Source organism: Stegostoma tigrinum, chromosome 16 (genome assembly GCF_030684315.1).
Source record: "Stegostoma tigrinum isolate sSteTig4 chromosome 16, sSteTig4.hap1, whole genome shotgun sequence".
Lineage (NCBI taxonomy): Eukaryota > Metazoa > Chordata > Chondrichthyes > Orectolobiformes > Stegostomatidae > Stegostoma > Stegostoma tigrinum.
In genome coordinates, this window is record NC_081369.1 from 60,189,848 (window position 1) to 60,216,628 (window position 26,781).

Genomic DNA, 26,781 nt, shown 5'->3' on the forward strand with positions numbered 1-26,781 from the left:
TTTAAAAAAAATATTCATTCAGGTGATGTGGATTTGCTGGTTGGGCCAGCATCATTGCACACTCCTAATTGCCTGTGAGGAGGTGGTGGTGAGCTGCCTGATCTGTTCATGCTAGCCCCTGAACAATGGGATTTCCCTTTATTTGGTAAAGTGTGTCTGAGCACATTTGTTGCTCGCTACTCCATGCTTAGCTCATGTAAAATTTCAAATGTTCTCTTCTTTAATGTAAAACAAAATCAAAACCTATACATTTTACAGCACAACATGAGACTTTCCAAATGCTGTGGAATAATAGAATGACACAGCACAGAAGGAGATCAGTCAGCCCACTGTGCTTGTGCCCACCCTTTTGTACAAATGACAAACTAATCACATTTCCTTGCTTTCTCACAATCATTTTGCAAATTGTTTTCCTTCAGATACCTACCCAATTCTCTCTGAAAGTTACTATTGAATATGCTTCCACCAATGTGTCAGGTAGTGCATTGCAGATCATAGCTTGCTGCATAAAATGAAAATGATCATTTGCTTTTGGTTCTTCGAGTCATTTTAAATCTCTGTCCTTTGGTTACAGGCACGTCTGCCACAGGAAATAGTTTCCCTTTATCTACTCTATCAAAGTCATTCACAATTTTGAGCGCCTTTATTAAGTTCCCTCTTAACCTTCTCTGATGTATGCTGTACATGAATTAATTCCATTTCACCTATTGGATTTTACTTACCATGGTACATTTTAGCTTCAAGTTGTGTTGTTTAATATAAATACAATATTGTTCAAGAGCTACAATTTGCTTTGCCGTTATACATCTGTAAGACTGAGAACTGGTATAACCTTATTTGCTGCTCTGTATTTTTTGCACTCTCTCTCCTCTATTATTTCCCCTTTTTCATAACCTCACCTGTCCTTTCTGAGTAGTTGGGTTTAAGTACGAGGCTAGATGGTCAGATTTAATGACCTATTCAACTTGGAAGGGCAACGGGGCTTGAATTCAGGATTTGGTCTGACTTTGTTCAGTTCATACATATCATTATCAGCTGAATTACAGGCTTTTAATCATGAATTTCAAAAAAAACCCTCTTTATTCTTTGTTTAAACAAAGTTCTTTGATTCCAGATATGTGAGTGTCACTGGCAAAGCTCGCATTTATTGCCCACCTGTATTTGGTGGATATTGGCCTTCTGTTGAATTACTAGTTGTGATTTGATACAATTAAATATATTGCCGGGTCACTTCAGACAGTAGTGAAGAATCCATCAACATGTTGACATCAGACTGGAGTCACACGTAAGAAGTGTAGGAACACTGCATTTAGAGATGGCCAATTTCCTTCCCCAAGTTATGCAAGTGAACTTTTCAGCTTTCATGACAATCCAACAAAGTCTGGATTATTTTCACTGTGTAGACTTCTTAATCCAATTTCTGGATTGGTACTAAGGGCTACTTGGTCAATATAATGGTTTTGATAATCTGTCCCTTAGAAGTAAAGTGATGCAGACATTTTTGTACTGATGCAAAGTAGTCTGGTGCACACCAATATTATTACATCATAGTTCTGGAGTTTGCAAATGCAGTACTGAGCACTACACTTCAGTACTCACATCCCGTGCATGGTTTTGAGGTGGAAAACATCAGCAGGAATACCAGATATGGGGTTTAAATCCTATTTTGGAGATAGGAATACCAAAGTTTGGAATGACAATCCCAGTGTAATACCAGGAGAATGCTGCAATGTCAGTACTACCTTTCTGATAAGGCACTAAACCAAGGCTCAATATGTTTTCTTAGGAGCATCCCATGACCCTGCTGAATTTTGAAGTCAATTAGTAAATTCCTATCATAAAAAAACTATTATTAGTTATCAAATTAATTGTTATTATCACATTGCTTTTTGTGGGGTGTTTCCAGAGTGAAAGCAGTCTGCTCCTTTTCCTCTATAATAACAATGATTGCAATTCAAAAAAGCATTTAGTCAGCTGTACAAAAGTATAAAAGAAGGAGGTCAGAAAAGGCACAATATAAATGAAAGCTGTTTCTTCTCTTTATGAAACAAAAGGCTAGTATCAAGGAGATGATCAATATTTTATTGGGTTTCAATGCATCTTGATTTAAAAGAGAGGTTCAGTTGATTAAATATAGTCATAGTTTAGCCCTAATTTGGATTAGGAACAATTTGATTACAGTTCTGTTTTATTTCACTGGAGGTGTGTATCCATTTCATAAACTGTAGAGGTCATATGAATTTATGTAGCAGCCTTAAGATAATGAAACAAAGTACTTTCAAAAGGCAGAGAAACAACAGCTATTACTCTTTTTTTAAATTAAAAGAGTTGTTAGGATATGGATGTCACTTCATAGGAAGTGGCTGAGGCATATAATGTAAGTGTTTTCACAAGGTGAGTACATGAGAAAGAAGGAAAAACAGGATGAAATGAGGCTGATAGAATGGTGAGGACATTAAAGTAGGGTATAAACAGCAGCACAGGCAAATTATAGAGTCAATATTGCACAGAAGAAGACCATTCAGCCCATTGAGCAATGCCTGCGAAGAATTAATTCAGTGAGACTTGAATGAGGAATATTCCAGATTAAGTGCCTTTGGTTCAAAGATTTATAGTAACTCCATGGATTTAACTAGATGTTGGACTGAATGCTCTGTTTCTTTGCTGTATGTCTTATGTCCTATTTTGTATATGACATTTATGTGGTGCCTTTAAAAATGACAAGGTACTTCACATCAGTGAAATCAGGCAAAATCTTCCAGCATTTTCTCAATTCTGGAACAAAATCTAGAAATTGTAGGGGAGAAAATACAACTCTGCTATTCAAGAAGACAGGAGATAAAAAAAATCATGAACCTCAGGCTATTTAGATTGGTATTTAGAACAATGCTATAATCTAGTTGGAAAATCATACCAACACAGGAAAAAAATACAGGTTTATGAAAAGAAACTCACATTTAATGTAGCCACTATCTGATTAGATAAGGGGAACCAGTAAGTTTGGTTTCTCAAAATATTATACACAATACTTACTGTATTAAATCAGCCATCATAATATCGGTAGTAATATATTAGTGTGGATAGAGATTTGCTTAACAGATGCAAGACAAAGTCCATGAATTAACAAGTCAGGATGACATTCTGTAATGAGAGACTTACAGTAAGGGCTACTGTTTGGGTCCCAGCTATGTGCAATCTGAATCAATGATATAGGTCATGGTGTGGTGAGGGAACAAATAAATGATTCATTAATTTCATTTGTTTAGAAGCTGGACTAGCAATTTTATAATTTCCTTTGGCACCAGAGTCTCCTACTGACCTTGCTGCACCTTTAATAATTTGCATTTTCAGTAATTTCCAGCAAAATAATTAATTGGAATTGAAAGGCAAGGGGAACAATCCAACTCGAGGCACTTTTCATTTCATACATTCAAGGGTTATGGGCTTTGCTGGTTGGGTCAGCATTTATTGCCCATTTCAAACTGTCCTTCAGAAGGTGATGGTGAGCTGCCTTCTTGAACTCTTGAAATGCAATGCTATTCGAGAAGGAGTCAGAAGTTACGTGACACCAGGTTACAGTCCAACAGGTTTATTTGAAATCACAAGCTTTGAAGCGTTGCCCCTTCCTCAGGTGACGTGAGGTCACTGCACTCTGAAAGCTTGTGACTTCAAATAAACCTGTTGGACTGTAACCTGATGTCACATGATTTCTGACTTTGTCCACCCACTCTAACACTGGCACCTCCACATTAGGGAAGGAGTTCCATGGTTTTGAGCTGTAAAATGCTTTTATTCGGCAAAATTTATTCCCCTGGTTGTTGAAGATACAAAACTAGTTGCGAAAGTAACGCTAAAGCTGCAATTCGATGCAGACAAGTTAATTAAATGGGCAAGAAAGTGACAGATGAAATACAATGTGATAATGTGTGAAGTTATTCACATTTTTAAGAGAAAGACTGAAGACTGCCATTATTATTAAATGGCGAGAGATGGTAAACTGCTTCAGAGGAATCTAAATGCCCTTGTGCATGAATGATAGAAAGCTACTATGTACAGCAAGCAATTAGAAAGCAAATTATATGTTAGACTTTATTCCAAAGAGATTGGAATATAAGAGCTATGATGCCTATGGTGACAGAGAGATTTGGTGAAACTGCAGAAACAATATTTCCAGATAGTTATGATCTCCTTGTCCAAGCAAGTATATACTTTTGCCAGAGGCAAAGATTGCTAAACTGGTTCAAGGGGTGAGGATTGTCTTATGAAGTGAGATTGAGTTTAAGCTTGCTTTACCTGGAATTTTGGAGGATAAACAGTGCTCTCATTGAAAAATATGAATTCTTAAGGAATTTGACGGATTGAATGATATAAGGACTTTCTCTCTGGCAGCAAATTCTAGAAATTAGGCCAGTCACAGTTTGAAGAATCCACCATTTAGAACTGTAAAGAGATTTTATTTCAACTTAAACAATTGTGTATCTTTGCAATTCTCTGTGGTAGATTGGTATAGATATTAGTTACTATATATATTCAAAGGAGAATTTGATAGAATATTGTAAACCAAGGGAAACAAATAAAATCAAGGAATATGGAGATGTGACACAGAAACCTGCTACTGGGGCTAAACATTGGCCACAATTTAATAGTTTGGTGCAGCAAGAAGAAGGGAACAGAAGTTCTCCTCCTGATCATATTCCTTCTGTCTTAAAATTTGATACCCAAAATCACATAAGAGTTTTAGGAAAAGTGAACCTTTAACCAGGAGCTAAGTTTTAAATAATGTCAGAAAGGAGGAGAAGACATTAAAATCATTTGATAGCTGAAAGTGTTATCTGGGTCTCGGGATTAACAGTCCAGCGATAACACCGCCAGGTCATTGCCTCTCTATTAAGATTAAATCCAGCAAAAATTGAGTTTACAAAGTGACCAACAAGTCCCTATTGATTCCTTAGGTATTTCCTAATGCGTTGGTGAAGCTCTATGACTTTGAAGCACAAGGGAGCTTGTTTCTGAGCTCAACAAGCACCTTTACATTGACAGTGCCCTTGTAATCTGTCCAGTATTTTCAGACTGTATTTTTGTCTCTGCACCATTCTGCATTTTGCCTCATACTTAACACTGTGCTTTTGCCTCAGCCTGAGCAAGTTTCTGTTTTACTGCAATGTGGATGAAATTGGATCTTGAACCTACTCAAAAAGTTGACACAAGGTGTCTGCCTTCTGGAGAGACCACTCTCTCTGCGACTCCCTTGTTCGCTCCACACTCCCCTCCAACCCCACCACACCCGGCACCTTCCCCTGCAACCGCAGGAAGTGCTACACTTGCCCCCACACCTCCTCCCTCACCCCTATCCCAGGCCCCAAGATAATTTTCCATATCAAGCAGATGTTCACCTGCACATCTGCCAATGTGGTATATTGTATCCATTGTACCTGGTGTGGCTTCCTCTACATTGGGGAAACCAAGTGGAGGCTTGGGGATCATTTTGTAGAACACCTCCACTCGGTTTGCAACAAACAACTGCACCTCCCAGTCGCGAACCATTTCAACTCCCCCTCCCATTCCTCAGACGTCATGTCTATCATCCTCCTACAGTGCCACAATGATGCCACCCGAAGGTTGCAGGAACAGCAACTCATATTCCGCTTGGGAACCCTGCGGCCCAATGGTATCAATGTGGACTTCACAAGCTTCAAAATCTCCCCTCCACCCACCGCATCCCAAAACCAGCCCAGCCTGTCTCTGCTTCCCTAACCTGTTCTTCCTCTCACCCATCCCTTTCTCCCACCTCAAGCCGCACCTCTATTTCCTACCTACCATCTCATCCCGCCTCCTTGACTTGTCCATCTTCCCTGGACTGACCTATCCCCTCCCTGCCTCCCCACCTATGCTCTCCTCTCTACCTATGTTGTTTTCTCTCCATCTTCGGTCCGCCTCCCCCTCTCTCGCTATTTATTCCAGTTCCCTCTCCCCATCCCCCTCTCTGATGAAGGGTCTAGGCCGGAAACGTCAGCTGTTGTGCTCCTGAGATGCTGCTTGTCCTGCTGTGTTCATCCAGTTCCACACTTTGTTATCCTGACACAAGGCACGCTAGTTAAGGTGCAAAACCTAGCTTGGCAAGCACACTGTTACGAGGTCCATTCAGGTTTGTGAGCTATCTTTGATTTTGGAGGTAGTAAACATTGGCTCACATTTAATTAGTGCATCTTTGATACACATAGAGATGTGAGAGGACCACAGTGGACATCCTGCAGGAGAAGGAGTGAACAGAGACTGAATGGTGGAGACTGAAGGGATGGTCAAAGAAGATTGAGGGATTTAGAAAATAGCAGTTGATTAATATACTTCCAATGGAAAGGCAGAAGGTGTGTGTGTGGTGGGGTGGGGTGGGAACATTAGTCATTAGGAGTTTGATCATTTGTTTTGTATTTTTCTTCTGCGGCGATTTCAGAAAAAAGCAAAAAGTTTCACCAACTTATGCTGTTGTAACCACTTCAGAAAATGTGAAAAACAATAATTTAGCTGCTAAAACTTCAATGGAGAAATGGATGGAATAAGAATAAGATTGCTTTCAGTGCAGAGTGATATCGAGTGACAAATTCTCATGAATTACAGTTCTTAAAGTAATATTCCAAATTAAATAATTTAGAGGCTTTGAAATTGCGGGTTCATAAAAGCATATAATCAGGCCATTACCTCATTGCGCTTTGAGGGAGCTTTCGTGTGCAAATGAGTTGATGTTTTTCTTGTGTTACAAGTGATTACTCTGCAAAGTTGGAGGCTGATTTATTTATTGGATGGCTGTTTTGTCATGCACAGTGAGACCAGTAGCATGTACCAGTTGATGTTATAATGGAAGATTCTCCATCTCAACTTCTCCCCTTGCCTAAGGAATGGTGACCCTCTGGTTAAACCACTGCCAGTCTCTCTCTGCGCAAAGAGAGCAGTCTTTTGATGACCTTACCGTCCTCTTCAAAGACTGTAAAGCACTTTAGGATATCCTGGGATGGGGGTGTAGAAATGTAAGTTCTTCCATTTCTTTCTAATTGAATCTGATTCATACAAAATCACTGGTGAAATCTTGACATCACATTGCACATGTACATGTACATAGTTATAACTGGCAACTTGATTTCTCTATCAGTGAATATGTCTAATGAGTGCATGTATGCACATTTGCAAAATCAAATAAATACTTACCTTACTTGAGGCAACTGCTTGCATACCCGCTGTTTGAACGCGATGTTTCTGGGAGTTCAAGTTTTTGTGTCCATTTGAAAGGAGAAAATCTGTGCCAATTAAGTGCCTGCAATTGTTTGTGTGCATGCGTTAATGTGGCTATGTGCTTTGCTCGTATGCAGGGGTGTCTGTGCTTATTATATGAATAGCTTGTGACACGGCATATGGTGCCTGTAGTGTGTTGTGAGGAACAGATGATTTTGGGTCCCAAAGCTGTCTACCGCTGGGGTTTTCCACACCTCAGGTCTGTGGACTAATTGATGGAGATTGACTGAAATCGGGAATTGACAATTCCTTTATAATGATGTGCTAACCAGGATGGTTGAAAGCAAAGTGGATGAATCTTAGTCTTTAGCTATTTGCATTCCCACGTTTGTCGATCTGTGTGCGCTTTTGTGGGCGCCTGAGTGTGTGCGCGTTTGTGTATTGGTGACGCTGTTTCAATTATACATTACATTTGGGACTTGTGCCTGCTGGCGTACATTAGCGAACATTGCGTTGTTTTCGAACGTGATATGCTCACGATAAATTAGTTGCAGCATTAACCTCCTCTCTGCGTGCTTCGATGTTTTGTTTTACAGCTGTGAAGTGATCAAACATAAGTTTAAGAATCACACAGATGCCAATACACTGAGAATAAAGTGGCAGGTTTGGAAAATGGTAGGGGAGCACAGGCAACTAAACATAATGTGTCGATAATCGCAGAGCCCGGGGGAGTTGTCTTTAACTGGATACGGACCTAAAACACGCGTGGAGGCAACACCGGAAGGCAAGCAGTAAAAATACAAATTAACACCTTTCGGGGCCCTTTAATGTGATGAATTTGTAAGAATTGAGATTATTCATCTCGGCCGGACAATAAAACACAGGAATTGTATTTATCCCGTACAACGCAGGTCTTAAACGTCAAACCCAGATCACAATTTTTCGACACTTCATTAGAGTGAGATTGACAGTTTTGGGGAGGAAACAAGTAATCCGCAGACGGGCATGAACTTCACCAAGAACCAGTTGATTATTTCTCTCTCTCTCAAAGTATAAACCAGTCGCTACCTCACGCCAGCAACAAAAGGCCAGGAATTTTTGAGTCTTGACAGTATCTCTCTCCAGCTCAAACATGATCCAACGGCGCCCCCTGACTTCCACAGAATTTGGCTCCTCAGTGCCTCTTACTGCAGGGGCTGCCAGTTCAAAACGGTGCAGTCTGTCTCAGTCTGCAGCCGCCTGCTTCCCCTTTCCCTGTTCACTTTTCACACGTGTCTCCCCTCACCTCATTCTTACTTGCCTCGGTTTTCTGCATTGTGCTAGCACCTCTTCTTCCTCCTCCCTCCACTCCACTCGCCGTGCTGGCTCATCCTCCCACTACTCGGTGCATCTCTCCCCACCCGCAATGAATTGGCGCAAAGAGGCCATTCAGCCCGCAATCCTTAAAAGAGCATCATTACCCGAGGGCGAATATCCTGCTCCCCTCTATCACCCCCAGCCCCATAGCCTCGCATCCTATATATTTTGTTTTTTAAAAAAGCATTGGATCGTAGAATCCCCACCGTGCAGAAGGGGGTCGTTCGGCTCATTGAGTCTGCACCGACCCTCCCACCCTGACCCAATATTTACCTAAACCCTGTATCAAAATATCCATCCGATGTTCTCTTGAATGCCTCAATTGAATCGGCCTTTCATGACACTCTGGGGCAGTGCATTCCACACGCCGGTACGAGAGAAAAAAAACGGAGGCATGGCTTCATGATAACAATACTAGATTCAGTAATCCAGAGGCCCTGGTAATATTGTGGGGGTCTTGGTTCAAATCATGCCATGGCAGATGCAGGAATTTAATGCAATTAAAAAAAATCTGGGACTAATAATCAAATGATTGTTTGGGGTGGGGAGTGAACCCATCTGGCTCCCACCTTTAGGGAAGGAAATCTGCTATCCTTATCTGGTCTGATCTCCATGTGACTCCAGGCCCACATCAATGTGGTTGACTCTCAGCTGCCTCTGAACAATAAATACTGACCTGACCAGTGATACCCACATCCGGCGAGCGATTTTAAGAAAAATCTTTTCTTCATTTCATGCTTGCTTCTTTTGCAAATCACGTGAAATTTGTGTCCCTCTTGTACATGCAGGAACTGTCTCCCTATCTACTTTCTCCAGACCGAGCATGACTTTAAACCTTTATTCTTACTGTGTGAAACTAAAGGTCCAGTTTGTCTCCTGAGAGGTCACAGTTTCCAGTGATAATGGGAACTGCAGATGCTGGAGAATCCAAGATAACAAAGTGTGGAGCTGGATGAACACAGCAGGCCAAACAGCATCTCAGGAGCACAGAAGCTGATGTTTCGGGCCTAGACCCTTCATCAGAAAAAAGCTTTTTTCTGAAGAAAGGTCTAGGCCCGAAACATCAGCTTTTGTGCTCCTAAGATGCTGTTTGGCCTGCTGTGTTCATCCAGCTCTACACCTTGTTATCACAGTTTCCAGTGTTAACTCATAGTCCCTGGGCAGCTTTAAATTTCCAGGTTATACCAGCAGGAGTCTTTGCAACAGAATTTCTGTGTAGGGTCTCAGTCTTGGGTATATCTGATCTCTGACAATCGAGGGGGTTGTCTTTAGGAGGCCACTTTCCAGCCACACAGGATTCAGAACAGCCACGGATGGCTGGGTCTTTCACAGCTTCCTTCGCCCTTCATAAAGTTTCAGTCAGGTTGTGAAGGCATCGGGAAGGTCACCAATCAGATTTTATGATCCCGCCAACCAATTTTGCACTCCCCCCCCACCCCCCCCAACCCCAGCCCAAACCCATCACCATCACGCACCCTCCCTCCCCTCTCCCCATCCCACAAACCAGCCACTAGACAAAATATATTCACAGCATTTTGCCAAACAGTGTTTGAGTGTTCCAGGCAGATAAAAACCTGGCAATGTGAAATGGATGAAAAAAAATGAAAGAACTGTAGATGCTGGAAATCAGAAACAGAAACAGAAATTGCTGGAAAAGCTCAGCAGGTCTGGCTGCATCTGTGGAGAGGAATCAGAGTTAACATTTAGGGTCCAGTGACCCTTCCTCTGAACTCAGAATATGAAATAAATGTCTTTGTGGCTGGACCTCCAACTACAGGGTCTCAAAACAGTGGGTACTGTAAAAGCAGATCTTTTGGAAATTCAACCTTGAACTCAACCTCCCTTTACAATGAATACTAACGTTGATATAATGCCTATAAACGCACTACAACAAAAATGAGAAATTTGCACAACTTTCCAAACTCTGCTGCCCATGTCCTAACTAGCACCAAGCATTGTTTAAACACAGCCGGTGCCCACTAATCTACATTGTCTCCCGGCTCAGTATTATCACAGTTCTGAACAATTAGAGGATAGAAGTATTTCAAGGCTATATGGTAAGCTGAATGGAGTTGGATTAATTTTTTGCAAAGAACCATGGTAGGTGGGACGGGCTGAAGGGCCTCTGATGCCAGGCCGTCCTACGAAGTGTAGTGGAAACACCATGGCTCGTAACAGTTGTGCTTTCAGCAGTAAAAAGGCTGGAACTCTCTGAACTGAGCCTCCCCACCTCTCTCTCTCCACCCATTCAAATGCTGCTTAAGTGTCACATTTTTGTCAGGATTTTATCTCCTTCTGTGCCTTAGTCTCACTCTTTTTTTGTCTGATGACATTCCTGTAAAGTGCCATGGGACATTCTACGACATAAGTGGAGGTGTACAGAAGTAAATTGGTGTTGTGTTAATGAAAATTGTTTCCAATATAACTAAGTATACCCAACAGCAACTATGATAGATGAATAACACAAACTTCCAGGAATGGAGTTAAGACGAATAGACTGCTCACTACCATTTGTCATGTAGAATACACCACTTTAATTTGAATTCTTGCCAGTGAAAGGCAATTAGCAGAGTCTGGGGTATAACCTTAGGCCTAAGCAAATTATATATATTCCCATTGAGTTAGTCAATTGTTATTTGTTTATTTTCAAATACACTGTCATCATCCAAATAGGCATCATTTCATATCTGAGGGAGGGAACTTTTCACTAATGATCTATTTTGCTTTAATAGACCATGTATAAACATAATTAGCAGTCAGGGAGAATTTAAAACAAGTCAGAGTGGAGTCTGAGATGCGATATTAGTTGCTATGAATGCGTTCAGGGGTCTGGAAAATTACAATATGGTCTTGAGGGAAACATCACTGTAGAGTTGAAACAAGTGAGATTCATGAATACATTTAAACAGTGAGCTGATGCTCCCTTGCTCGGTCAGACGATAAAGGAACTCGGCAGTGTATTCCTGAACTGCACAGATTGGAGCTCTGTTTTCAATTCTTAGCTTACGTGGAAATATCTGCCCCTGTTGAACAGTTCAGTAATGGCTTGCAATAACTTAAGTGGGGGATAGTGAGGGGAGAGTCATCAGCCAGATTACTTACTATACAGCCAGAAACCCACTGCCCTTGCTTAAAAAGCTCATACAAGTGGATAGCAGCCAACAGAGAAATTTGCATTCCTGGCTGTGATGCCTTCCAAGGTCAAAGAACTTTAAAGCCCTAATCCCAGTATAAAGTGTGGGTCCCTTGGCAAATGTAACAGACACTGATGAAATGACTGTGAAATTGCATCTCAGCTCCCATAGGATTGAGGAGAGAATTGGGGAAAACAAATGGTAAACTGGTTAGAAAGAATTCAGCAATGTTGTTATTCCTGAAATGCACGCTGATTCTTTAAGGACATTACTCCCCACTTTTAGTTTATTAATTATTTTGAACATGTTGGCTTCTCGATGAAGTGGGCTCAGATTTGTAATAATGCATTTTATAAATGAAGCCTAAAGACAATATGAGTTGGGTTCGGAGATAATGGGAACTGCAGATGCTGGAGAATTCCAAGTTAATAAAATGTGAGGCTGGATGAACACAGCAGGCCAAGCAGCATCTCAGGAGCACAAAAGCTGACGTTTCGGGCCTAGACCCTTCATCAGAGAGGGGGATGGGGGGAGGGAGCTGGAATAAATAGGGAGAGAGGGGGAGGCGGACCGAAGATGGAGAGTAAAGAAGATAGGTGGAGAGAGTGTAGGTGGGTTGGGTTCACTATGTTCATGTTGCATTGAATTCACTGGAGTTGCATTTTGAAAGTTTGAAGTTGAGATCAACATCGGGCAGCACAGTAACTCAGTGGTTAGCATTGCAGCCTCACAGCACCAGGGACCTGGGTTCGATTCCAGCCTCGGGCAACTGTCTGAGCGGAGTTTGCACATCCTCCCTGTGTCTGTGTGGGTTTCCTCCAGGTGCTCCGATTTCCACCCTCAGTCCAAAGATGTGCAGGCTAGGTGGATCGGCCTTGCTAAATTGCCCATAGTGTTCAGGGGTGTGGGTCTGGGTGGGATGCTCCAAAGGGTGGTGTGGACTTGTTGGGCCGAAGGGCCTGTTTCCACATTGTAGGGAATCTTAAAAAAAATCAATAGTGATCAATCTCAACATATTAATTCGATATAGAATTCAAACAAACGTTGGGAGTTTAAGAATGTTCAGAGGTGTGGCAGGTAATGCTGTGTGGTACTTAATGTCTGTGTTTGCTTGGAATCTGCTTCTCCAGATTAAGTTTCCTTGAATAGTCACAATAATTCTTCACTGTCCATTTGAAGAGTGTCTCCAATGTTATTGACATAATGCCAGACCCAATGCACCATCTTATCTTTTCCAGTCTTCAGTCAGTGCCTGCCATTCTCACTTCAGACTCAAAAGACCCTGGGTTTTTGTCCTAAGCATGGGAAATCCAGACAGAGAGTTCTAGTACAGTGTTGAGGGAACAAAAACAGAAGTTGCTGGAAAATCTCAGGAGGCCTGGCAGAGAAGAGAAATCAGAGTTCACATTTCAAGTCCAGTGACCCTTCCACAGAACCCAGTGCTGAGGAACTTTGCACTGTTGGAGATCCAGCTACACAAAGACAAATTAATCCACATTTACCTTTGTTGGGATATAAAATAGTCTCTACTTTATAGAAGCAGGATAGCTGTTCCCAGTGTTCTAGCCAATATTTAATCTTCAACTAAACACTACATAGAAACAGAAGATCCAACCATTTATCTGACTGTGTATCCTAAGGTCTCACAGATGGCAATCTGCTGCACCTACATTTCAGCATGGATATACTTATTGAACTTCATGACTTGTTGGCACTTGGAAACCTTCAGAGCTTAATGTGAAGTGCTGTATAAATATAATTTATTTCTTCCTTTGTTTATTGGACTGTGGACCCATTTCCACTTCCCTCGTGTTTTACACGGCACAAATGACAAGTATTGATATCACTTTCTAATGTATATTTTATCATTCAGGATGGTGGAATAGTTAATGAAATGAATCATTCCTAACTGTTTGATTATTGACAGAACTATGACCCGTGGTGACCTCTCCAATCCCAAGAATATCCTTTGAAAAGTACAGTGTGATGCAACATTTGCAAGCCAGAATCCTTAATGCATGATAACAGGATTCCTGAACTTACCATTTGAGCTGGGGTGTTGAATCCACATAACCAAGCTACAAATCTCTAGAAGTAACAATGCAGTTTAATAAGGCCATTATAACAGCAAAACGAGCTTAAGGATTCATTTTTAAAGACTTGATTTAATCAACTTGATCAGCAGGTAGTGCATTAAACTTGGATAAGACATTATTTGGAAGTCCTGTGGTGTACTGGATAGTCTCCCCGCCTGTGTGTCAGAAACTCTGTGTTTAAGTCTCTTTCTAGAAGTTGATGGCCAAGACATATGCCTTCATCATGTAACGAAATAGGCTGAGAGACAACTTGTGAACCATTCCAACACAGTTCAAGATCTGGCTGCAAGAGAGGGAGAGGTTATTGATTGGTCAAGTGATCGACACAAAAATTGAAGCCTCTGTCAATCACTTTTCATGGCACTGGGCATCAACTTACACATGGCGATAGCAATTTGGACTCCTCAGGGGCTGGTTGACTCAACTGGCCAGATGGCTTGTGCAGATCAGTTTGGTGCTAACAGCAACAAGGGTTTCAACCCCTTTGCTTGTTTGGATGGATTCAACGCCCATCTCCTGCAGTGGAGTTAAAAGCACAATGAAGCAGAAAAGAACCACACACTGTGGACAATTCTGTATGAGGCTCTGGTCTCAGCATAATGAGAAATATGTAGATCTGTAGTAGCAGGTGCAAAACAGACATGATTTAGAATTACAGAATAAACTGTGGAGAAAGATTGAACAGACCTGGTCTCTTTCTCACTTTGGTAAGATCGTAGAATAGTACAGAACAGAGCAGGCCATTTCAGCCCACTATGCCTGTGCTGACCACAACGCCTTTCTAAAGAATCCCATCTACTTGCACATATTCCATATCCCTCAATTCCCTGCCTGTTCATGTGTTTGCCTCAATGTCTCTCAAACATTATTATCATATCTGCTTCTACCATCTCCCCTCGCAGTATGTTTCAGGCACCTACCAGCCTTTGTGTGAAAAAGTTTCCTCAGACATCTCCTTTAAATTTTCTCCCTCTCAGGCCAAATCTATGTTCCTTGTATTTGACATTTCCACCCTAAGAAAAAGCCTCCAACTATCCACACCACCCAATGCCTCTTGTCATTTCATATCGTTCTATCAGGTTACCCCTCAACTTCCCACACTCTTGCAAACACGTTCCAAGTTTGTCAACCTCTCCTTACAGCTAATACACTCCAATCCAGGCAACATGCTAGTGAAAAACACTTTTGGACCCTCTCCAAAGCTTCCACATCCTTCCTATAGTGTGCTGAACAGAACTGCACATGATACACCAAATGTGACCTAACTAAAGTTTTATACAGCTGCAACATAACTTGCCAAATTTTATACTCAACGCCCAGACTAATAAAGGAGGGCCTGCCTTATGGCTTCTTTACCACTTTATTCATGGATGTTGCTACTTTGAGAGCTAAATTTTTGCATTGCAAACACTGGATAATTTTACAGTACATTTGTGATGACACTTTTAGTTCATATCACTTCAGCCAGCCATTGGGGACATGAGTGGAGAGTGTTGCATGCAGGAGTCACATACAGTCATAGAAGAAGGTGGTTTATGGACTCCCAACCTAATTGTTTACTCTGAAGTGCTATGAAGCCTGTCGATAATGTGCCCGCTGGCTGAAGGCAGTTGCACTGCTTTTTTGAGTTATTTGGAAAATCTTTTGCTTTTTATTGACAGCAAATTAGCCGTTATGCTTCTGATGTTTTGACTCGTGGTATGGAGGTGGGGTGGGGAGGTCAGACACCCACTTTGTGGACTTGGTTAAGGTTGTCATCAAAAGGTCAAAGCGGTGGGCAGTGAAATGGTTCATCAATCCTGGCTGGCTGCTTGTTCTCTATGGCTATGTTTGTGCCCAGCTGACTCTGGAGAGGGACAAAGTAGTGTCTGCTAGTAATGTTGAAGTATCTAGAAAGAGGTGGCACTGCAGGGGCTGGAATGCATTGTCTCCCCCACTAAAACCATTTTCATTGAGCATCTTCCTTCCCTCCTCCCTTTTTTGTTATTGTTGCAATGCCCCAGTGGTCTGCATTTGTAAGTTGTAGAAACCGAAAGAACTGCAGATGCTGTAAATCAAGAGCAAAAACAGAAGTTGCTGTAAAAGCTCAGCAGGCCCAGCAGCATGTGTGAAGAGAAATCAAACTTAACATTTCAGGCCTGGTGACCCTTCCTCAGAATGTTCAGAGGAAATGTTAATTCTGATTTCTTTTCACAGATGTTGCCAGACCTGCTGACCTTTTACAGCAGCTTCTGTATTTGTAAGTTGTTCATTGGTGAAGATTTACTCATAAAAATAAGAACTTAATATATTCCCAGTGAGGAGTTGGCAGCTGGCCAAGGAAAGGGTCTAGAAAGGAAAGGTGGAAACTGTTGTTAATTCTAAACTATAGATTTACAATTAAACTCTCGTAAATGTCTGAAAATCTTTTGATTCATAATTCAATATATAGATATTGAGCTGTGAAACAGCAGGAAGGTTTGTTTTTGAGGGCATTCATTTACAATAACTGGCAAAAAGGTCAGAGTTGAAATGAGGAAAAAAGATCTGTTTGTAGTGTATTTTGGGATGTGTTCCCTGATAGAACAGCGTAAGCAGATTAAACAACAATATTAAGAAAGGGAATGAATATGTACAAGTCAGGCCACAGATGGAATACTGTGAAAAAAATTCATGCCCCATATCGAAGAAAATATATCATTTCCTATATATATATACATACTGGAATTGGAGACAGTTCAGAGAAAATTCACTGGGCTGATCCTGGGAATAGAGGGATTGTCTTATGAGGGCAGGGTGAGTAGCTTGGGTTTGTACTCACTGGAGTTAAGAAAAATGAGAGACGTCCTGATTGAAGCAAATCAGATTCTGAAGAAAAGTCAGGGACAAAAACAGAAGTTGCTGGAAAAGCTCAGCAGGTCTGGCAGCATCTGTGAAGGGAAAAACAGAGTTAACATTTTGAGTCCGGTGACAGTTCCTCTAGTTCTGAACTAAGTTCTGAAGAAGGGTTACCGGACCCAAAATGTTAACTCTGTTTTTACCTTCACAGATGCTGCCAGACCTGCTAAGCTTGTCCAGCAACTTTGTTTTTGTTCCTGATTTACAGAATCTGCAGTTCTTTCAGTTTTTATTTTTAGAGAAAAATCATTGGACTCCAAATACCAATTGTGTTTCTCTCTCCGCCACTGCAAGCAGACTGGCTGAAATTCTCCAGCAATTTCTGTTTTTGTTCAAGATTCTTAGGGGTCTTGACAGGTAGATCTGGAAAGGTTGTTTCCCCTGGTGGGAGAGACTGAGACCGGTAGTCAAAATCTCCGAATGCAGCTTTGCACGCTTAAGACAGAGGTAAAGTGGAATTTCTCTCTCTGAAAATAGTGAATCTGTAGAATTCTTTATTGTAGATGACTGTTGAGGCTGGATCATTAAGTATATTCAGGGATAGATCAAGAGACCTTTTAGTCAATAGGGGAATTAAGTGTATGGGACCAAGACAAGAAAGTGGAGTTGAAGGTCATCAGATTAGCCATGATCTCATTGAATGGCACAATAGATGCGATGGGCTGAACTGCCTACTTCTACTCCTACTCTTATTATAGCAACTCTTAATGGCTGAGACTTCTAGTGTGTTCTTGATCTCAAGGCAGGCCAATACAGCACAATTATAAAGCCATACAGCACAGAAACAGACCCTTCAATCCAACCAGTCCATGCCGACCATAATCCAAAATTAAACTGGTTCCACCCACCTGCGCTTGGTCGAGATCCCTCCAAATATTTTTAATTCATGTACTTATTTTAAATATCTTTTAAATATTGTAACCGTACAACGCATCTATCACTTCCTTTGGAAGTTCATTCCATACATGAATATGTGTAAAGACAGTGTCACTCATGTCTTCTGTAACTGTTTCCCCTCTCACCTTAAAAATATGTCCCCTTGTCTTGAAATATCTCACATTAGGGAAATGACACCTGCCACTCACCTTATCCATACTTCTTACGCTTTTATAAACCTCTATAAGGTCACCCTCTCAACCTCTTACACTCCACTGAAAAAAGTCCTAGCTTATCCAGCCTCTCCTTATAACTGAAAACCCCCATTTCCTGGCAAAATCCTGTTTTTTTTTACTGAACTGTCTCCAGTTTAATAATAAGATCCTTCCTACGACAGGATGACCAGAACTGGGCACAGTACTGCAAAAGAAGCTTCACAAATATTCTGTATAACCTCAATATAATGCCCCAACTCCTCTCCTCAAAGGGCTGAGCATTGAAGGCAAGCACGCTAAACAACTTCTTAACCGCCCTATCTACATTATTTACCCGAGCCCCTCAGCCTCTCTCTTCTGCAAGACTACCCAATTGTATGCCTCATTTGCATTTGATACAGTGCATTTTCCCAAAAAAGAGGCGACACAGAGCTCTTGGCGGCTCTCCAATTAAGTTCCGCCCAAAGGGTCGACTGATTTGCATCCGTGCTGTATGATTCTGACATTTACAACATCATCTGCTAGTCTAGTGGACTGTTTTAACATTTAAAATGCAAACCAAGAGCCAACAAGTTGTTCTCAGCTAATTTCTCCAGCAATCGTGTAATGTTTGCTGAGCTCTCTGGGTGCACTCAACTGTACATGTGTAAGATTTTCGCCTTCTCCTGACTTGACAGCTGTCGTACAAGCTTAGTGCTGCTGTCTCTGGATAGAAAGGCATTAACTACGGAAATTGAGGTCGGCCAAATGCCACCCTGCTTCCAATAGGTGCATTCCAGATGTAAGTCTAATTCATTGCATATTCGAACAATCAACTACACTGAGGCCCATTGAGAAGGTACAATTCAGGAGGAAGAAAAGTACCTTGTTTGGGGAAGAGGGGAAGGTAACAGCTTTGATTATACAGGACAAATTATTAAAATGGAGAAAAAATTCGAGGCGCCATTGCTTTGCTTGTCAGCAGCACTAACATACAAAACAAACTGATCTCAAAGTGACAATGTGCACAGTTCATGTGTTTATATCAAATTGCAGTCATATTTGAAATTGGTTAACACCTCCAGTAAATGAGGAATTTGATATGATCCTCTCCGCTATGATACAGATACATTGCACTGTGCAATTTCAAGTTTATAACTTTCGGTTGTATTTCTTCTTGATTATTTTGCTTGTGTTTTTTCTATGTTTATGGACTTTGGTTTTTGATTATCTCAATTCCTCTTCCTGAAAGCATAAATGTCGAAAATTCAGAGCAGTATGAACCTGAAAGTGAATTTATAGTTTTTGAGTTGATTGAAGCCTCTCATGTGAGTTACGCATTGAGGCATAGATTGATCTATCATTTCGGATGATGTGCACTTTCAACATTTTCTGTTGGCAGCTCATTCTTGCTGTGGTTTGTTTAATTTCAGTCAAACCAGAATTTTTCTTTCATTTTGTTTTTATCTTAATCCATTTATTTAAAAACAACATTTTTCTGGTTTTGAGTAAACCTGAAAAAAAATTACTATTGAAGCTTTTTCCTTTACAGTCACCAGGACAATTTGCAAGAATACCAATCAAGGGGTAAACCAATGTTCATACTGTTGGATAGGAGAGTGCTGTATAGTTGACAAGTAGACTCTGATTGGTTTTGCCTCACTGTGGAGAAAGCAACAGTTAATGATAATTGACAATTAACTGCAAGGATCTGTTTACATCTCAAACCAGGCAAGTTCACTCTGATTGGTGGGAACTGCAGATGCTGGAGAATCCGAGAATACAAAATGTGGAGCTGGATGACCACAGCAGGCCAAGCAGCATCTTAGGAGCACAGAAGCTGACGTTTCGGGCCTAGACCCTCCATCAGAAAAGGGGGATGGGGACAGAGCTCTGAAATAAATAGAGAGGCTGGGGGGAGCCGGATCAAAGAAATTCCTGAGGTTTGTCCGGAGGGAGGAGGGTGACTTCTTCAGGTGAGGCAAGCTGATGTTTCTCTCTCCCTATTTATTTCAGAACCCACTCTCCCTCCCCCTTTTCTGTTGAAGTGTCTAGGCCCAAAACGTCAGCTTTTGTGCTCCTAAGATGCTGCTTGGCCTGCTTTGTTCATTCAGCTCCACACTTTGTTATCTCGGATTCTCCAACATCTGCAGTTCCCATTATCTCTGATAGGATTTTAACCTCACTGCGAAGCCTCTTCCAGGGAGAGAGAGAAACGTCACATGCCGAACCTGAAGAAGTTACCCTCCTTCCTTCAGACAAACTTCAGGGGGTCTCTTTGATCTGCTTCCCGCCTCTCCCTATTTATTTCAAAGCCCTCTCCTCCTCCCCCTTTTCTGATGATTGGTCTTGGCCTGAAACGCCAGCTTTTGTGCTCCTAAGATGTTGCTTGGCCTGCTGTGTTCATCCAGCTCCACACTTTGTTATCTTTGACTCTGATTGGTTATGGGAATTGCCCTGAGAAATTAACCAATAAGCAAAGTCACATATTTGTTTCAAATTGAAGCAGGCACTGTGTGGGCACATGTTCTTCTTTGCCTGTAAAGAGCAAAGCCCTGCCTGTTAATATGTGTAACTTCCAGTATGCACACGTTTACCAGACTGCTTCATTGATACAGTGAGAGTAGATTTCTGGTGGACATTAGTCCAGAATCACCTGAACGAGTTCCCCTTCCTCAATGATCTAAATGATCAGGATCCACGTTGGGATTCCTACAGCTCTACTCTTGATAATGTAACTGGATGAGTGATCCAGAGACCCAGATTAATCTTCTGTTGACATGGATTCCAGTACCATTATGGTGCTGAATGAGGGGAGGAATTTAAATTCAATTAATAGGCAATTAATTGTGGAATTGAAATCCAGTCTCAATCATAGTGATTGAAACTATTATTGATGGCTATAAAAACCTATTTGGTTCATCATTGTGCTTTGGAGAAGGAAATTTATAATGCTTATTCTGTCTGGCCTACATGCACTTGACTTTTTAACTGGCCTCTGATCTAGTGAGGTACTCAGTCCCACGGCAATTAGGGAGGTAATCAGTCTGTACTGAATAGTGGAGCAGGTTCAAGGGACTGAATTGTCTGCTGTTACTCCTAGTTCTTATGCTCTATTTACTCCTGTATGTTAATAATTTTGAATCATGCAACCAGACTTTTATTTCTTTGTTATTAATAGGTGTAAACTGGTTGTCATGAAATCCTATGCGCTGAGTTTGTCTCATGGAGGTGGTTTGGGCATCACAGAAGAAATAGGTAAGAAAATGACTGAATTGAGTGAAGTTGAACGAAATCCAAGTTGTGCACTTTTGATACTTAGACCAGAAGCTTTAGACCAAATAAAGGGGTTTTATGCAAAGTCCTTCAAAAACCTGTCTTAAACACAAAAATAAGATCAGCTCATTTTCTTCTTTGATCTGGCCTCAACTGAAACCACTAATAGAATACGATTAACTTGACTTCCATAGTCCACTCCAGAAATGGAACATGTCTTGCAGAAGCTCTTCAACTTTGCTTATGATGTTCTGGGTGGTGTAGATCAGCCAATATTGCATTCCAGTAACAGGGCCACCTGCAGTAACAATGCCTATGCTTCTGTGTTGAGTCTCGATCTCCTCCAATCTGCCTATACGGCACCACTGGAGCATTGACATCCACTGAGCTCTGAGAATTCTGTGCCCTTTTATCTGACTCAAGCTCTGTCAATCTGCACAGAAATTTTCCTTTCAAAACTCAGTTTCAGTCTTAATTTCCTTAAAAGCTGGAGGAATCAGGTTTTCTTCTTAAGTTTCTCTTTTCAGTTTTCCTATTCAGTTAGCATCTGCGACAAAAAGCAAGATTTCAAATGATAGATTCCGTCATAATTGGAACAGAGGAAATACTAAGTAAAAGCATATGGTTCTAGAGGTGCTGTTACTTCGCTCAATTTGTCAACCTACCAATACAGTCCAATTTTTTAAAATCTGGATGTAAGCTTCAGTAATTAAATTGTTTTCAGGACTCATTCCCTATTTTTGGCAAATATCTGAGACTGAACCGAATTGTTCATAATCTTGGTCCAAAGGTTGGCCCTGAAATAATTTTCCAATTATGTAATAAACACAAAGATCACCTGTTTGCACTTCCATCCAATTCCATGCCTGTTTCAGCTTGTCTGTTGTTAAAACCCTTGATCATCGATTAGCTGCCACAAAGCTTAACAAGTCCACTGTACTCCTGGTTAGCTCTCCACATTCAATCCTTCATAAACTTGGGATTATCCAAAAAAACTTTTGTCCCTGATGTAAGTTAGACCAATTATTCTTCACCCAGCATCACCAAGCTCATTGGCCTGAACTGGCTCCCAGTCAAACAACATATAGTCTCTACAATTTTCATCCTCTTTTTAAAACTCTTCTATCATCCCTATCTCTGAAATCTTCACCAGCCATGAAATCTTCCTCAATTCTAACATCTGAAGTATCCTCAATTTTGATTGGTCTACTACGCTTCAGCTGTCACAACTCGAAGTACTTAAATTCACTCCCTGAACTTTTCTGCCTCTCTTCTAATATAACATGCCTGTTAACTTTGCACAAAGTGGTAGATTTTATCATCATTATTTCTCCTAATATCTCCTTTTCTTCCTCAGTGCTCATTCTGTTCCTCTGAACCACCTAAAAAGCATGTTAAATGTGCTTTTATTTGTATACAATTGTTATTGTTTCTGTTCATAAAGTCAAAGCATAATCTAAAACTCAAGAGCTGTAATTGTCATAAAAGTAGACCTGTTTGTATAGCAGTTCTCATAGCCTTGTGACTTTTCAAAGTGAACTTTTTTTGCAGCTTGATGACAGACTCCCATTTCGCAAGAGGAGGTTTTGTGTTGTGTTGGTTAACTTTGTGTTCAGCTTCAGCTTGGGAACCCTACTCCCAGCATGTAACTCCCTGACAGGATGATAGTGAGCTGAGGAGATGCTGGAGAAATGATCTCTCTGGGCCCTGTTTTCTGCTCGCTGAACATGACATTTCTGCTCACCTCTTGCAATGTATTTCCAAGCATGACCATCAATAACTGCCTCCCATTCATCATAAACGTAGAACAGTACAGCACAGGAACAGGCCCTTTGGTTCATTATGTCTGTGATGACAGTGATGCTATTCTAAACTAATCCCATCTACCTGCACATAATCCATGTCCCTCTATTCCTTGCTTGATCATATGTTTATCTAAATGCCTCTTAAGCAATGGTAATTTATCTGCTTCTATCGCCTCCCCAGGCAATGTGTTCTCGACACCTATCACCCTCTGTGCAATAAACTTTCCTCACACATCTCCCTTACACTTTTCCGCTCTCACCTTAAACCTATGCCTCCTAGTATTTGACATTTCCACCCTGGGATCAGCAATCTTCAAATCCTAGTTCCAGGTTCCCTTGTAGCGAAGAGCAGGAACCTAGTCAGTCATGGCACATTGACCAGGTCACCACATGGAAGATGTTTGGGTGTATGACTGTGTTACAACCCATTAGCGTGACACACTATAAATGAAGCCCCACTATCCTTGCAGCTGATATGAATGTTAGATTTTCTTTTAAGGTGATCACTGTAACCCAATGCACCAGACTTTCAGGGCAAGGTTGATGGGGAAAGGGAGGAGCAAATTATTGCAGATGTTGGAATCTGTACCGAAAACAACAAATGCTGGGGATCACAGTGGGTCAGACAGCACCCATGGAGAGAGAGCAAGCTAATGTTTTGAGCCGAGTTGACTGTTTATCAGAGATGAAGTTAAGTGTATGGGAGATCATTTATGCTACAATTTGGCAGAAGGGGGGAAGTTAACAACCTTAATCTGAATTATCAACATCTTTTCTCCATTAGCATCCCACACCCACTAGCCCACACCAGCATCCCCGCAAAACTATCACATAAATGCTGTCTCCTTCACAATTCACTTCATGAAGAGTCAACTAGAATCGAAATGTTAGCTTACTCTCTCTCCATCGATGCTATTTGACCTGCTGTAATGGAGAGATGAACCAGCTTTTAGTAATGAAATGGAAATATTATTGACTACAAGTAATTAGACTGTAGCAACAAAGAACAAAAACAGAAGTTGCTGGAAAAGCGCAGCAGGTCTGGCAGCATCTGTGAAGAAAAGTGAGAGTTAATGTTTTGAGTTGGCTGATCCTTTCTCAGAATTGAGGAAGAGTCGCCGGACCTGAAATGTTAACTTTGATTTCTCTTCATGGATGCTACCACGTGCTGAACTTTTCTCACAGTTTCTGTTTCTGACTTACAGCATCAATAGTTATTTCAGTTTTTGTCTTGCTTTCATCCCGTTCCTAAACAGGAGGTATTTTATGATTCTCTACATAGTGATTGAACCACTTGGGAAATTGTTTCTGATATATCAATTCATCTGCAATAGCTCACAGCAAATGCTCCAGAAAAGACAGCAAAAGGTTCAATTTGAGTTTTTGACTGAGAATGCAGGCTGCTTCTGGGCTGGGAGAAGGCCTGCACACACTTTTCTGTATTTTTTTTTTCTCTCTCTCTCTGTCCATTTCTATATTGCTTTTTCTCCAATATCAAACTGCTTAGTTAGATTGCAACCAATCAGTTTCATTTGTAATCAACTCTTCAGCTCCAGATCGTCTGCACATTGCAACATACCATAGCTACACAAAAACACAACAGGTATCAAATTCCTTGCAGTGAAATTTTGCAGCCATCCTGGTAAATACCTGCATCTAAACAAAAATACAAAAATCAGAATGCAATGTCTATCTTCAAACTTCATGAACTTGGCTGTGCTAGTATAGTTATCATTGGTTTCAACATTTAGTGTGTGTTTTTTGGATAAGGACACTTTGTATTCACTGAGTTGGTGACATGTCCTGCAGGAGAGGTCGAGGAGCATAACGATTATTGGCACTCAGAAAAATCTTTAGGAGAGCACTGTTCTAATATGGGCATAACTATGAATGGAAAATAGCTAGGGGGCTGACATTGATTGAGAATGCAAGGCCTTCTCAATGTTATGTCAAGATCACATCTGTTGATGATTTGCTCCATTCACCGTCGCAGAATCACCATGAGATATTATGTGAGAGACACAACGTAAGTATAAGTATCTAAGATTTGCAATAATGTGATGCTATGATAAAGGGTGGTACCCTATGTATATTTCTGTGCTGTGTGGTGTGTACTGTGAATCTAAAAGGATACAGTCTTTTCTCTGCAAGCAGAGAAATATCTGGCATTATGTCAAACTATTACTAATCCAAAACTTGTAAGTCTCACTCTCCCTAATTAATAATTGGCGTCTGTGGTTGACACCCTATAAGTTTATTAAAAGTCTCATTAGAAAATATGTTGTCCGTCTCTGCAGAATGCAAAAAGTGAGTAGACAAGTGTCCTTGGGGAATGAATGGTCAATTTTCACTAGCAAATTTAATTGCATTACCTGCAGCACATTCCTGTGTGTATTGCAATAATTATGGCACAATAGCAATTGAGAAGTCACAATGGAAAGCACTTCCCTACTTTACATTATCTTTACACAATGTTTTATCTCAATATTACATGTTCAAGACAAAAGACTGGAATTCCTGCCAAATCTGCTGAGCTTTTCCAGCAATTTCTGCTTTTGTTTCTGATTTACAGCATCCTGTTCTTCTGGTTTTTATTAGTGATTTTCATGTTTTGCTGTAATGAAGCAGCTAACTCTAATTATATTGTTTTAGCTGCAAGAACTTCATGGTGAAAGAGGATTCAATGGGTGATCTGAAAATCAGGATTTTGTTCTTTCATTTTCCTGGCAATTCCTTTGACTTTCCCCATCATGGATGTTGCTCTGTCAGAACAGACATGGCCCAGGCAAGTTTGTTTTCCTTCATCTAGGTATCCAAAATGTTTCTTTACTGATCAAAATATCTCCTTCTAAAAGAAAATATTTTCCTGAATGGTGTTCCCATCAACAAACTGAGTGTTGGCCAGCAGCTGGCAGTTTCCCTTAATATTGGTGGACTCTTCAATTTGTAAAGCAAACTGCTCATGAGTAGTTAACATCTCTAGCAGAAACTCCTCAATATCTGCTGACATGCTGTCAATCTGCTGTTTAACTATTTTCAGAGAGTGAAATTTTGTCGATCACTTTTGCTTTGAACATCACACTTAAGATCGTTTTGCATGCACGCCTGGTTAAGGCTTTGGCAATGGTATAAGGTTTCTATGATTGTGGTCCAAGTTCAGGCACCAGGTAACAATCCTCTTGAGCTGTATCCAATACCTACACTCACTCCATCAGACATTGGGGCTTCTTGATGTTTTGTTCTGTCAAGCTCTGGAAGTATTTGCAAATGGCACCTTAACTTGGTACCATTATAGTAACTCCCAACTTCTCTGAGGATGAGACATTCAAGAATGAGGCAAGAAACAACCCCTGTCCACGAAAACCCAAAGTCCAGATTGCTTTCATTGTACTGTCTCAGAACAGCCCTTGCTTTTTCAATCCTTTGGATTCAGACGATTCATTGACTGAATTAGCAAGGGAATCCACCTCTTTTGACAAGAAATATTTTCTTTTTTTTCACAGACTTAAGTCAGAGGTATAATTAAGAAAAAATCTGAAAATGTTCTCTGTAAAGTGTGTGCTAACATGGAAATGTGTCCAGGCAGAGAGGAAGGCCAGTTCATCAGTTATTTTAATTCATCTCTTTGCTGCACTTTCTCCTATTCGTTCACTGGGTGATTGTGTCGCTGACTAGATCAGCATTTGTTGCCCATCCCTAACTGCCCAGAGGGCAGCTAAGAATCAACCATGTTGCTGTGGTTCTGAAGTCAGGCCAGTAGTGCCCTTTCCTAACAGATATAAGTGAACCAGATTTTTTTTTTATTCCAACAATTGACAATGGTTCATGATCATCATTAGACTCTTAATTCCAGACTTTTATCAAATTCGAATTTCACAATCTGGCTTGGTGGTATCCAAGCCCACTTTCCTTGGATATTAACTGGCTCTCTGAGTTACTAGTT

The 26,781-nt window shown here is 40.9% G+C and overlaps 1 long non-coding RNA gene across 1 annotated transcript in view; it reads left to right on the top strand.

Moving 5' to 3' along the window:
* The window catches only part of LOC125460017 (uncharacterized), a 30,441-nt gene extending 4,823 nt beyond the window's left edge, over positions 1-25,618 (top strand). Inside the window, exons 3-4 of the long non-coding RNA XR_007249157.1 lie at positions 20,939-21,015; positions 25,491-25,618. This is a non-coding gene — a long non-coding RNA (uncharacterized LOC125460017). The remainder of the gene's footprint in view (positions 1-20,938; positions 21,016-25,490) is intronic.
* Positions 25,619-26,781: the final 1,163 nt, after the last annotated feature.